Source organism: Silene latifolia, chromosome Y (genome assembly GCF_048544455.1).
Source record: "Silene latifolia isolate original U9 population chromosome Y, ASM4854445v1, whole genome shotgun sequence".
Taxonomy (NCBI): domain Eukaryota; kingdom Viridiplantae; phylum Streptophyta; class Magnoliopsida; order Caryophyllales; family Caryophyllaceae; genus Silene; species Silene latifolia.
Window position 1 is genome coordinate 344961777 of NC_133538.1, and position 13953 is coordinate 344975729.

The following is a 13953-nucleotide window of genomic DNA, read 5'->3' on the forward strand; positions in this document are numbered from 1 at the left end:
GAAGGGTTTTTGGTGGTTGGTTGCGGCCACTAGTCGCAATACTAGGGAGGTTGTTGGTGCTAAATTTTTAAGGGTAGTAAGTATTTCTTAAGTTGGTCTAGGTTGGTTGGGTTTGTGAAATTCTCCCCGTCTAGATCACTCAATCTCATTGCGCCCCTCGAAAGGATTTTTTTGACTAGGTATGGATCTACCCAATTGGGTTTGAACTTCCCCGTAGGATAGATAGGTAATGGTGCTCCAACCGACTTGAAGCGAAGTCGCCTTCTTTGATGTTCCTCGGTCTTACTTTCTTGTTGAATGCTTACTGTATGCGTCGTTGGTATAGCTGAACGTTGGGCAAGGCGCTGAGTCATCGTTCATCCAGGAGGATAAGTTGCTTCTACCTTTGACGGATCCATCCCGCCTCCGGGATTTGACCTTCTAATATTATGGTTAGAGATGGGATCTCTTGCTCTACCGGTTGTACTGTATCCACACCATATGCTAGGTAGAAATGCATTGCTCCCGTGAATATTCGGATGGAGGTTTAGTATCCCAGAGTGCAAATGGGAGTTTGCTCGGCCAATCACGGTAATTGCCTTGTATTTTCTTGATGATGGTGACTAGTGTTTTTTTTTTGCTGCTTGTACCACTCCTTTGCTTTGGGGACGATAGGGAGTTTGCTCGGCCAATCATGGTAAGTGTCTTGCAAGAGTTTGACTTGCAAATTCGGGATAAGTCGGGTGCTGAGAATCTTGTTGTTGACCATTTATCTCATTTAAGATATTACGGAAGGGATGTTATTCCCATTGATGATTCTTTTTCGAATGACCACTTGCTTGCTATTACTACGGGTAGTCCGTGGTTTGCTGACTATGCCAATTATTTTGTTGGATGTATTCTTTCTTCTGACTTATCTAATAAGCAAAAAAAGAGACTTATGCATGATGTGAAGCGATAATTCTGGTATGATGCATATTTGTTCCAGGAATGCGCTGATGGTATTTACAGACGGTGTATTCCAGAGAGTGAGGTACATGCCATTCTTTCTCTCTGTCACTCTTCTTTTTATGGTGGTCATCATTGTCCATCGAGGACCTTTCCTAAGGTGATGCAGTCGGGTTTCTTCTGGCCGACTATCTTGAAAGATGCTACAAGTTTTGTTCGTTCTTGTGATGCATGTCAAAGGACATGTAATATTTCGCAAAGGCATGAGATGCTTCAAATTGGGATCTTGGAGGTGGAGATTTTTGATGTTTGCGGTGTTGACTACCAAGGGTCGTTCCCTTCATCTTATGGGAACCATTATATATTAGTAGTTGTTGATTATGTCTTTAAGTGGGTGGAAGCCGTTGCCACTGCTACCTGTGATGCTAAAGCAGTTGCTCTTTTAGAAGATTATATTTCCGCGGTTCGGAGACCATCGTGCAGTCATTAGTGATGAGGGAAAGCACTTTAATGAGCGTCAATTCTTTATTGAGGAAATATGGTGTTACCCACCGTAGGGGATTGGGTTATCATCCACATACTAGTGGGCAGGTGGAAGTTTCTAATAGAGAGCTGAAATTGATTCTGGAGAAGGTAGTGAGCAAGAATAGAAAGGATTAGGGTCGTAAGCTTGATGACACTTTTTGGGCTTACTGTACTGCATTTAAAACTCCGATTGGTGCATCACCGTACTGGTTAGTCTATGGCTAGGCATGCCATCTATATGTGGAGCTCGAGTATAAGCCTTTGTGAGCCATATAAGAGCTGAATATAGATCCCTTATTGGTGGATGAGAAAAGATTGATGCAGTGGGATGAGCTGGATGAGTTTCGACTAAATGCCTATGATAGTGCTCGAGTGTGTAAGTAGCAAACCAAAAAGCGGCATGGGAAGCGTATCTTGTAGCGAGAATATTATGTGGCTGATAAGGTATTACTATCTAACATTCGTGTGCGCTTGTTCCACGGTAAGCTCAGATCTAGATGGTCAGGACCGTTCACGGCTGCTGAAGTTAACAAGTTTGGGTCAATTACACTCCAAACTGACAAAGGTGAGACATTTAAGGTGAATGGGCAACGCTTGAAAGGGTATTATGAAGGTGCCTATGTTGGACTGATAGAGGTCGTTGACCTCTTCACTATTGATTCCTCTCATTGGTGAGGTAATACGGTCGAGCGGGACCGCTTAAACCAGCGCTACTGGGAGGCAGCCCGGTTTTTAAATTGTAATGTATTAGTAATTTATGATTTTAATTGCATTTACTTTCGTTAATTCGTATTTAAATTATTCTATTTCGTGTGTTTTGAGTGGAGTGAGGGAGATAATGTAACGTATTTATGACAAATTTTGCAGATTAGACGGAATACATTGCATAAATTGAAGCATTGGTGAAGAGAAGGGAAAAAATTGAGCACTCGATCGAGTTTGCTGATACTCGATCGAGGAACCTAGCTAATTAATTAAAATAATCAGATGCTGAGAGTTGGCATGTCTGAGATTTTGGGTACTCGATCGAGTCCCTCAACACTTGATCGAGTATCCAAAATAAACTCGGTTCTGTGTTTTTTTTTTCATCTTCTACCTTTACTTCATACTTATTATTATTGTTATTTCCGTCACCCATTCTCACTCTTACTCTTTAGATCTATACTCCCTCACTCAGATCTTCATACATTCATCACTAATTACTCAAATTAAATCATTCAAAGTTGGATTCTTGCATTACAATTTGAATTATTGTGCTTATTCTTATACTAATTCATTCCAATCTCAAGCTTGTAGGTATTTTGGAATTCTATCTTAATATGGTATGAAATTTGCTTATTTATGTTTAAATCTTGTGTTTTTTGCCTTAATTCTTCCATTACTTACCTATAATTGCTAATTCCTTTTTATTTGACCCATAAATTGTTGAATTAAAAACCTAAAATCGAAAATTTTGAAATTGGGGTTCATATTTTCGGGTTTTATTTTGGCATTAAGTTGGTTAGTAATTATGTTTATTTGCTAGGAATTTCCATTATCTTTCATCTAATTGTAATTTCTTTGCCATTTACATAGTTTATGTGTGATTTTCGACTCCAAAATCGAAATTTCCGACTCACCTTGTCTTAAAAATGTGAGCTATTTTGCCATTAAAATTGGGTTGTAATTGTTGGATTTGTGTTCTTAGGCATGTCTAATCAAGATGAAGGTAACCAGAGATGATGGGAGAGGCACGCTCCCGTAGTTCAGCCCGCTCAGTCATCCGACGAGTATGTTGAGGAAATTGAACCGGTACCGGAGTACCCCTTTGTTGAGTTTCGGGATAGAACGCAACGAGGGGCGTTTGTGAAGCTAATGGCTTGTAATTTGGAAGCTACTCGGTGCATCGATCATGGTATTTTGGATATTCTCAAAATTATACCTATTATGCGGTCTATGTTTCATGAGATTGGGTTATTTGGTTTGTTTCATCTAATTGAGCTATCGTATCGACCATTGACATTGGAATTTCTTAGCTCTTATATGTATGACCCATTGAGAAATAGAGTTAGTGTTTGCTTGTTAAACACTGAGCAGCGTTTGACATTTGCTGATTTGGCTAGACACTTGAACATTGATCCAGATACATCCGGTGATTATCTAGATAAACCTGATACCCTCTCTGCTGCCCGATAGTTTCCCTTATTCACTTGTTATACGGACGTAAATGTGAGTGCTATGGCTTTGAGTGATGTACAACACGTTTGTCTGAAGTTGTTTATGAGGATTATAAACTATTTTTTATATGGTCGGGCGGTTAAGAGTAAGCTATATTCTATGGAGGTTTTACTACTCGCATCTTACTTGAACCCATTTCGTGAGGATCCATTTCAATTTAGTCCTCCTGCTGTTATTTGTGCTAATTTGCAACGTATGACGGGTAAACATGCTTCTCTTGACTGTGGGGCCATTGTCACTTGATTGGCCCGGTGGGTGGCAATTTTTTTACTGGGAGGATTCTTTATAGGCCAATAACTGAGTTTGATCCTCTGAGATTAGGTAAAGAATATCTGAGATATGGTGTTTGTCATTTGGATATCATTGGTGGCACTCAACATTACTGGAAGGTTAAGGGCAATATGTGGATAAGATTGCCGGATGAGGAGAACTTACCCCCTGTTGATGCTTTAGAAGCAGATGATTCTATGCCTCATGCCCCTCCTGTTACTTACTTGATTCCCGATGAGTTACTTGTTACATTTCCGAAGACGGGTGGTCGTCGACGCCGTCTTGCGGCTTCTCACACTTTCGGTTCCTATCAGCCACAACCTCTTGCTCCTTCTTTTCAACCTCTCATGCATTATGTTTATCATTTTTATCCTGTTGTTGAGAGAGAGGTGAGGGTTATTGAAGGCATCAATAATGCCGTAGCTACGCGGCGATTATGGGAACACTTGGAGGCGATGAGTCTTGCTAAGGGTCATCTGTATACTGGGACTCCTCCCAGTTACTACACCGGTCCAGGTGATGATAGTCCGGTTTTTCATCTCTTTGGTTTGACTACAGCTGATTTTACTGACTAGTACAGCCGTGACTTTGGTTCGCTTGGGCGTCCACTCTACACTCTCATTTGACCATATGAGCCTATTGGTGGTTTTGGAGGACCATATGCTGATAGTGGTTCTCAGGGTGGACATTTTGGTGGTCCATTTTCTTCTGGGGGTCAGTTTTAGACTGGTACTTCCTATCCGGGTGGTCAGTTTGGTGCTTCCTCTTCCGAGACGGCTGGTGGATCTTGTGGTGGCCATGCTAGATGTCGTGGTCGACGTGGTGGAGGCCGTGGATCCCGTGTTGCTGAGCCAAATGTTAATGATTGGTTGCGACAGGTTGAAAAGTATGATGAGGCCATCCATCTTGATGACAATGATGATGATGGAGATGAGCAGTAGTGACAGCTGGTCACTACTGCCCCTAATTTGTAGCTGGTTTAGGGGAGCTTTTTTTTACAGATGGTATTATTCTTCCTTATATTTCTTTCATTTGAATTAATTTTAGGCTGTTATTTCTTCACTTTCCCTTTGTTAGTAGTGTCCTCTCTAGGTTGCTGCTGTTGTTCGTTTATTTTGATTGTTGTCCTGTTAGGCACAATGAGGGCACTGCGACATTTAGGTTTGGGGGAGTATTTATTTATATTGTGTGCTTTATTTATGTTGTGTTCTAAAACAAATCCAGAAAAATTTAAAAAATCTTATAAATCGCAAAAAATTGTTGTTTTTATTATTAGATTAGTTTTTGTGAATTGTATAACAATGATGATAATTTGCATTGTTTTTGCATTTGAATCCCAATATAGCTGTCTATGTACAATATTTTGACCCGTTATTTATGAAAACAAAGCTCATAACTCAAGTCTTGACTGTATTGACATGCCTTATACTGATTATATTTGACAAATTATGTTGGTAAACCACTTAAATTCCGAAGTCTATAGAGCTTCCTAGGCCATGAACATTAATAAACCGGTCTCATTGTTATTTAGACTTCAGTGTGGTTCTCATCGTGGAATATTTAATATTAAACTACATAAGTGTGGAATTAGTTTCTTGATATTTTTATGCGTTCATATGACTTAAGTACATAAGGAAAGGCAGTTCTTACCGTTCAAATAACCCTTACATTACCCTTTTGTTTAGCCCGTTTGAGCCCTAGTAGCCGTTTTATATTCCATTTAATAGCTACAATCCTAGAATTTGCCTACCTTATTGGGATAGTCGCAGTTGCTTGAGTATCATGTCTATATTTGCTACTTTGGTTGGGAATGGGACTTTTAATGTGATGTGGGTTGTAGCTTATATTTTTGCAGCAATTGTGATAATCTCTTATTATCGAAAAAGAAGAAAAATATATGAAGGAAAAGGGGAAAAAAAGCATCCGAAAAAAAAAGTGATAAGTGAAAAAAGAAGAAAGAATTGGAAAAAGAAAAGAAAGCAAAGAAAGCAAAAAAAAATGAGAGATTGCTTCATTTGATTTTGTTAAGACATTATAAGGGGGATTGCTATAGTCTAATGCGTATTTGGAGAGTAATTCATAGCCTCTCATGTGTTGTCAGAGTTTAGATGATTTCTCTAGTTGGGTTACTTCATGCTTATTATCGTAGATTTGGTTTTGGTTTTAGCGCTACGACTACCGTTTAGCCTCACATATCCGTACATGTTTCGGCACAAACAACTTACACACAATTCACCCATTTGATACCCTTATTGTCCTTGACACTTGTACTTTTGTCTATGATTGTGAACGCATATTAGTTGGTGAAATTCTAGTCACATTAGATTGCATGCATGTTTCATAAGTTGAGTGATTATTTCTATTTCTTCCTATCTTATAGATAAATCACCCCACTTATGAGTGCATGAGTTAATCCGCAAGGGTCCGACTAAATTTTCTTGCAAGGTTGAAAGGTGTTTGGCTATTGTCTATATTACGACATCATGTTACATCATGGGACTTGAGCTGCGTTTTTCATTTACCCGTGCCTTTGAATATGTTTTATTGGTACAATTTGGTCATTACTTTGTTATGGATATGGATAGCTTGGGATTTGTATGTGCATTAACATTAGCTCTGATTATTCATTCACCATTTGTATGATTGCCGTTTGTATTGTGTGTTTGCTTTGCTTAGGACAAGCAAAGAGTTGGTTTAGGGGAGTATGATCAGTTATATTTATGTATATTTTTATGCCTCTATTTAGTTGTTTTTATACGGTTTTCATGCTAATTTAACTCATTTATATGTCATTTATATTAGAATGTCGATACATCTGATATTTGATGTTTAATGCAGGATTGATGTATTTATGGAGGAAAAATAATGGAATGGAGCACCACGGATTTGGCATGACGGAAGACACGAAGCATGGCACGGAAATGTTGAAGATATGAAGAAAAGAAGTTAATAATATTGTTTGAAGAAAGTGCTCGAAGATGAGGATACTCGATTGAGTTACCTTGTACTCGATCGAGTGGCCCTCTACTCGATCGAGTGACTTGATTACTGAGGAATTTTTTGGTATATTTCCTAAAGTCGTTTAACTTGTAATATAAATACAAAACTCCGGTATTATTATTAGGTTACTCTTTATTTTACAATTAGAACTCCTAAAACTCTTAGTTAATCGGATACATCGTTATTCTTAGATCTACTTTTGCAAATTACGGTACTTTGTTAATCTTTTCTCGTTCTTTAATCATTCAATTTCTATTTTATACAATTAATTCTTTGTTCATTGTTTTATGCTTTTTATCATGTCATTTATTCATATTGTTGTTGTTAATCATACACTTATGAGTAGCTAAATTCCTTATCTAGGGTGAAAGGGGATCTAGGTTGATAAGAAGGGGGTTAATTGTTTAATTGTTAGCAATATCATATGAATTATCGTCTGATTGTTGTACTTCTTCTAATTAATCAATTTAGTCCAAAGTTGTTAATTAGTCTAGCGAATTAGAATTTTCTCTGACTGGTTTTAGACTAATATAGGCTGCGATAATCAGATAGAAACAGTTTAATTATAGTGATTTCCTATTATTCTAGATCTAAATTAAAGGGCATAATTGAATCGACTGATCTTGTGACCTTAGATAATTCAATTGACCTTATAATTGGCTAAATTACAACCCCGGATAATCGACCTTGTGAATGTAATACTACGGTTTTATGTATCTTAGGGTACTCTATCGAGTGGGGCTTACTCTGTCGAGTAAGTAGCTTTTAACGCAAAACAGTAGACTGCCTGTAGGATACTCGATCGAGTAAGCTTGGCACTCGATCAAGTAAGGGTCACTCGATCGAGTAAGTGACTTACTCGATCGAGTAAGTGAGTTGACGGGTGATTTTTGACGGGGTTGTTAATAATGCGGGATTGATATTTAACACTTTCGTCACTTTTCTTAAAACACTTTTTCAACCTAATAACCTTCAAGAGAAGATTAAGAAGTTACGTTGAATCATCTTCGCCACATTATTAGCAAATCCCGAAGCTAGGAGTGTCGGATTTCATTGTTCTTTGCACCATTGTGATCCTTGTGTCGAGGGTAAGCTTTAAATATAAGTTTTATAATGTTTTGTTAAAGTTGGTTAAACCCTAATTGGGTGATTTGGGGGTTTTGGTGGTTTATGTGAATATGGTTGTGATTGTATGTATGTATGTATTGGAGGAGGATTCATTGAAGAGAGATTCTGACTTAACTGCTTGGTCGTCTATCGGTGTTTGCATTTACAGGTAGGGTTTCCCTACTCATTATTAGTTACATAATGTGTGGTGATTGTTGTTGTGATTAACGGTTAATTATATTGTTGGTTGATCTTGTCGGTTGTTGACTTCATATTGTTGATTGGTTTGTATATGTCTGTGATCTTCAGGGCGCGTCCCTCGCTAAGTTGAGTCACTTCCGGGAGTGGCTTCACGCCCTTGATTCGCCCTCTGTGGAACCCGTCACAAAGGGGATGTGCTCATTAATGAACTTGGGTTTATCGCTTAATGGAGATGAGCGGGGATTTGGTGGGTACGGTGATACGTGCATATTGTATAGTCTTTTTAGCCTATTTTAGCACGTATTCCATGCATTTTTGTACTGTTTATATAGTATTATGCCCCGAATTGGCTACTTTGGTTCGTTTTGTCCGTTTTGTAGATATGAACGCGAAAGTAGTGGAATCGTACCACTTTTCGTCCTTTTTGCATGCATTTAGAGGAGACGGGATTTTCCTGAGTGAGATATTGCATTGGAATGCGTGAAGGCACGGTTTACGAGGCAGTCGATGACGAGATTGGCTAATTTGAAAGAAGAAGACTCGATCGAGTGGTCTTATTACTCGATCGAGTGGTTTTTATGGCCTCAGTTTATCGATCGAGCAGTTATTTACTCAATCAAGAAGTGCTGAAAAGAGAGGTTACTCGATCGAGTAACTATTCTACTCGATCAAGTAGATTTTCTGGTGTTTTGCTCGATCGAGTGGATTTATTCTACTCGATCGAGTGGTTTCTGTTGGCGTGGGTTTAATTAGCCCGTGAGTTGTTTTAAGTTGACAAACTTAGTTATTTTCCTATTTAAGCACGCATTAGCTTGGTCATTAGTACCAATTCTTTTACTTAGCTTTTATCTATTCTTCACAACAAAGACTGCGTTACTTTTACTCTTCATTGTAACCTTATTTTCGGGATTATTTCGCTTGGATTTGTGTGTTCTTTACGCCGGATTCGCACGATTGTAATCTCCTTCTCCTTTCTTAATAATAATCTCTATTTCGATTGCTTTAATTACATATTTTGCTTCATTTACTTTCTGCCCTAATTCTCTTTTATGCACTTTATTTATTATTTCATTATGTTTATTGTTAGTTCATCATTTGTTGTTAGGTTTAATAATATTAATAGCGATATGAGTAGCTAAATCTTTTTCATGTTGGGATTAGGGGATCTACGGTAGAAATGTGACGATGTAGTAAATAGTTTAGGTGAGTTAATTGTGAGACTCTTTCACCATAGCAATTTAACTTTATTTTTACCGACTTAGTTGAGTGCACGCTTCTGAGTCATCCCTTTAATCTGGCTAAAATTAATCCTGGATCGGAAGATTGGACTAAATAGGCCTGCTATGAACAGTAGACTACCCTGACGAGGACGGAAGTTAAGTTAGTGGAAGTTTAGGGTAGAAAGTGGACCGGAAGGACCTTTCCATATCCGTCTCGCATTAATTCGTCTAAATTGTTTACAGTTGAGTCACTGGACTACCGTAGTGAACCGAAATCCTGACATGACCTTTCTCTATTTGATAGTTTAAATCTATTTTCCTGCCTGTATTGCTCTTATCTTTACTTCTCTTTCCTTTAAACCTTCTAGTTTAGAAAACCAATTTAAACAACCCCCCCCCCCCTCCCCCCATTTGTGACCAAATAGATGGACTTCTGCAGATATCTTGCCTCCCTGTGGAGATCAACCTGACTTCCCTAGCTATATAGTTAGTTTAGTTAGTTTATTTTTGATAGGTACACGACAGACGTATCATACGGCTGCGGTCCCCCACTGGCGGCGTTGAGTACTTGTTGCGATGGGTACTCTGGCAGGGCTACACACTTTAGTGTGTAGTCAGTTATGTGGAGATTGGTGATGGAGACTGGGGTTTTGTTGAGCTGTTTGTGTTCGTGTTTCATTGTGACATTGTTTTATGTAAATATTATTGACCCTGTTAAATGTTTTAAAAACTGTGGTGATTCATTCGGGGATGGTGAGCAGTTGTTGAGCAGGTATGATGACGATGCGCTTGGGTTAGCTGGGATGAGTAACCACGATAGAGTCTTAGAGTCTTCCGCTATTTTTGGACTAAATGTTTAGTATTTTTTGGCTTGAGAACATTTGTATTTACTTTAAATAGTTTTGGAGTTGGCATGTAATCACTTTAATGTTCATTACTATTTAAGTATGCTTTTTTATTGTCATTTGATTATCATTGCCTCGGGTAACCGAGATGGTGATGTTCTCATACCTTAAGTGGTCCTGATAAGGCACTTGGAATATGGGGGTGTCACATAGTGGTATCAAAGCGACGATCCTGAAACCTGTAACTAATGAACCTAATGAACATAGGGAGTCAAACTAAATGAACCCGGGTAGGAGTTGTAAGAGCTAATGCAAAGACTTGGGAGACGTCCTAAAGTCGCGAACTCGCCCTACAATTTTGAACCGGTCACATAGGGTATGTGTCGGGATCGTTACGTGTTTATCTTGTGCTTTGTGTATCTATATTGTAATGTGTATTATGAATCGGTGAATGTATGTATATGGAGGATGGGAGATATGTATTGAAAGATGATGATGATATGAATTGTATGTTGATTGATTGAAAAGCATGTTGTTTGATTTATAATGTGCCATGTTAGAATTATGAAAGGAAAATTGTTTTGTTTATATATATAAAGTGATGCGTAAGTATATATGTTGTTGTTGTCATTTTGTGTAATAGTATAGAAAGTTGGGAGTGTGAGTTGAACATGCGGGTAGTGTAAACCAGTCTGCATGACTCGATCGAGTGGGGGCACTCGATCGAGTAGGTGAGAGACTCGATCGAGTGGGGGCACTTGATCGAGTAGGTGAGAGACTCGATCGAGTGAGTGTGACTCGATCGAGTGAGTGTGACTCGATCGAGTAGGTAGTTTTCTGTTTCTGGGCAGAAGTAAGCTTTTGGGCACTCGATCGAGTAGGGTTAGCTCGATCAAGTGGATAGTGAGCTCGATCGAGTATGTGTTTGGGAGCTGTCTGGTGAGGTTCTGGAGTCGAGGCACTCAATCGAGTAAGTAGGCAACTCGATCGAGTAGGTTCTATACAGGTCGTATGCGTGTTTGAGATGTGGGATGTGTGTTTATATTTACCTTTCTCTTATATAGTTTCAATATGCCGCCAAAGAGAACCGCGTTGTATGCTAGAGCAGAAAGTATGACCGTTGATGATATCGTAAAGATATTGGAGCACCAGGATGTTCTCACAGAGGCTTTGAAAAGGGTGGGAAAGGATAAAGATGTTGATCACTCCAAGATCAGCATTCACATAGCGAGGTTCAACCCTAAGGAGTATATGGGGACAGGGGCGCCAATATTACTAGATAATTGGCATAGAGAGATGGAGAATATACCCAATCTGGTTCATTGCCCAGATGAGCTTCGAGTGGAACAAGTTGTGTTCTACCTTAGGGAAGCAGTTGGTGAGTGGTGGGAGAAGGTTAAGGTGAGTGCTTTCGAGTTGTATATGAAACATGGGTTACTTGTGATACCTTAGGATGAGTTTAAGAGGGCGATGAGGAGTGAGTTTGTGCCAGAACATGTGCGTAGTAAGCTGAGTGAGGAGTTTGATGATTTTAAGATGACTTCCGAGATGACAGTTACTGAGTACTACCACAAGTTCAACGAGAAATCGAGGTATACTGAGGACATGGGACTGAGCCAAGAGAACTCGGCATTGAGGTTTGAGAAGGGGCTGACCCCCAAGATCATGGAGAAGTTACCTGTAGGAGCTCTTACTGATGTGAAGGAGGTCTATGAGCGTGCTGGGAGGGCTGAGAGGTTAGTTGAGATGACCAAGGAGAGCCGTGAGAGAGCTTCAGAGAAGCGGAAAGCTGAGAGTGAGGGTGGTGGCCAATCTAGTTACAAGAAGGGTGGCCATAACCAGGCAAGAGTGTACTCATCAGGTTCGGGGTTTAGTGTTGGGGTTCTTACGAGTGTAGTCGTGGGAGTGGTGGTAGCAGGTTGGGTATGACCTGTTATAATTGTGGCAGTATGGGCCATAAGAGACATGAGTGCACCAGTGCTGTGAGTGGGGGCTTCCAGAGATCGTCGCAGGGGAGTTTCTCTCAGGGTCCCTCGCAGAGCTATGCTAGTAACATGTCGGCTGGGTCGTGGAACAACAGGGGTGGCCAGAGCAACAACAACGGTAGGGCTAACCGCAATGGCAGTAATTTGGCAACGAACAACAACAACAACAAGGGGTCGGCTGCTAAGCCGGCTACTTCAGCTAGTACTGTCAAGGCAGGTGGGCAGAAGACCAGTGGTAAGCTATTTATGATGGAGAAGAAGACAGCTGAGGATGATGCTCACGTTATCACCGGTACATTTCTTGTTAATGTAGTTTTAACCTTTTTTTTGTTTGATTCGGGAGCGTCACAATCGTTTGTATCATCGAGTCATACTAAATGGTTGGGATTGAGTGGGTATGAGTCTGTAAGAGAGGAAGATTTTATCCCTTCGGGTGAGTCTGTATCTTGTCGGCGGTTGTATAGAGGTGTGTCTATAATAGTTGGGCAGGTTGACCTACCAGTGGACTTGTTAGAGTTTCCTTTGGAGGGTTTTGAGATGATAGTTGGTATGAACTGGTTGGGCAAGTATAAGGCTAAGATAGATTGTCATCAAAACAGGGTTTCTTTGAGAGGTCCTAAGGGAATCAGTGTGTCCTATCGGGGGTTTGTTGTCAAACCCAAATTCAAGTTGATTGCAGCAGTGACCTTGAAGTCTTATCTGAGGAAGGGATGCCCGTTGATCTTATGCCATGTGAGAGACCATAGAGTGGACAGTCCGTCAGTTGAGCAGATACCAGTGGTGGGAGAGTTTCCCAATGTGTTTCCAGATGAGATTCTGGGGTTGCCACCGAAGAGGGAGAGAGATTTCAGTGTTGAGTTGAAACCGGGGACGGGGCCAATCTCTAAGGCACCGTACCTTATTTGTCCTAAGGAGCTGGAGGAGCTAAAGAAGCAGCTGGATGATCTGATTAAGAAGGGATACATTAGACCTAGTGTATTACCATGGGGAGCACCAGTTTTGTTTGTGAAGAAGAAATATGGGAGTTTGAGGTTGTGCATCGACTATAGGGAGCTGAATAGAGTGATAGTAAAGAACAAGTATCCTTTGCCAAGGATAGATGATTTATTTGATCAGTTGAACGGTGCAGCAGTCTTTTCCAAGATTGATTTAAGGTCGGGTTACCATCAGGTAAAGATTAGGGAAGAGGACATACCAACGACAACTTTTACATCGAGGTATGGTCATTATGAGTATGTTGTGATGCCGTTTAGGTTGTCTAATGCACCTACAATGTTTATGGATTTGATGAACCGGGTCTTTAGTCAGTTCTTGGATCGGTTTATAGTCTTTTTTATAGATGATATCTTAGTCTTTTCTAAGACTAAGGAGGAGCATGAGAAGCATTTGAGGATAGTGTTGCAGACTTTGCGAGAGAATCAGCTGTATGCAAAGTTGTCCAAGTGTGAGTTCTGGTTAGAGGAGGTTGGCTTTCTAGGGCATGTGATTTCAAAGAAAGGGGTAGATGTGGATCCTGCAAAGATTAAAGCAGTTACTAAGTGGGAAGCACTAAAGAATGTGGCAGAGATCAGGAGTTTCTTGGGTTTAGCAGGGTACTATCGACGGTTCGTGAAAGATTTCTCCAAGATAGCTAGACCTATAACAACTTTGATGAGG

General features: G+C 40.0%; 1 long non-coding RNA gene across 1 annotated transcript; it reads left to right on the forward strand.

The window, feature by feature from the left end:
* Positions 1-2372: 2372 nt before the first annotated feature.
* On the forward strand, positions 2373-7219 carry LOC141626516 (uncharacterized). The gene is made up of 3 exons (XR_012536095.1): positions 2373-2774; positions 3140-4943; positions 6778-7219. It is a non-coding gene; the product is annotated as an uncharacterized LOC141626516 (long non-coding RNA).
* Positions 7220-13953: the final 6734 nt, after the last annotated feature.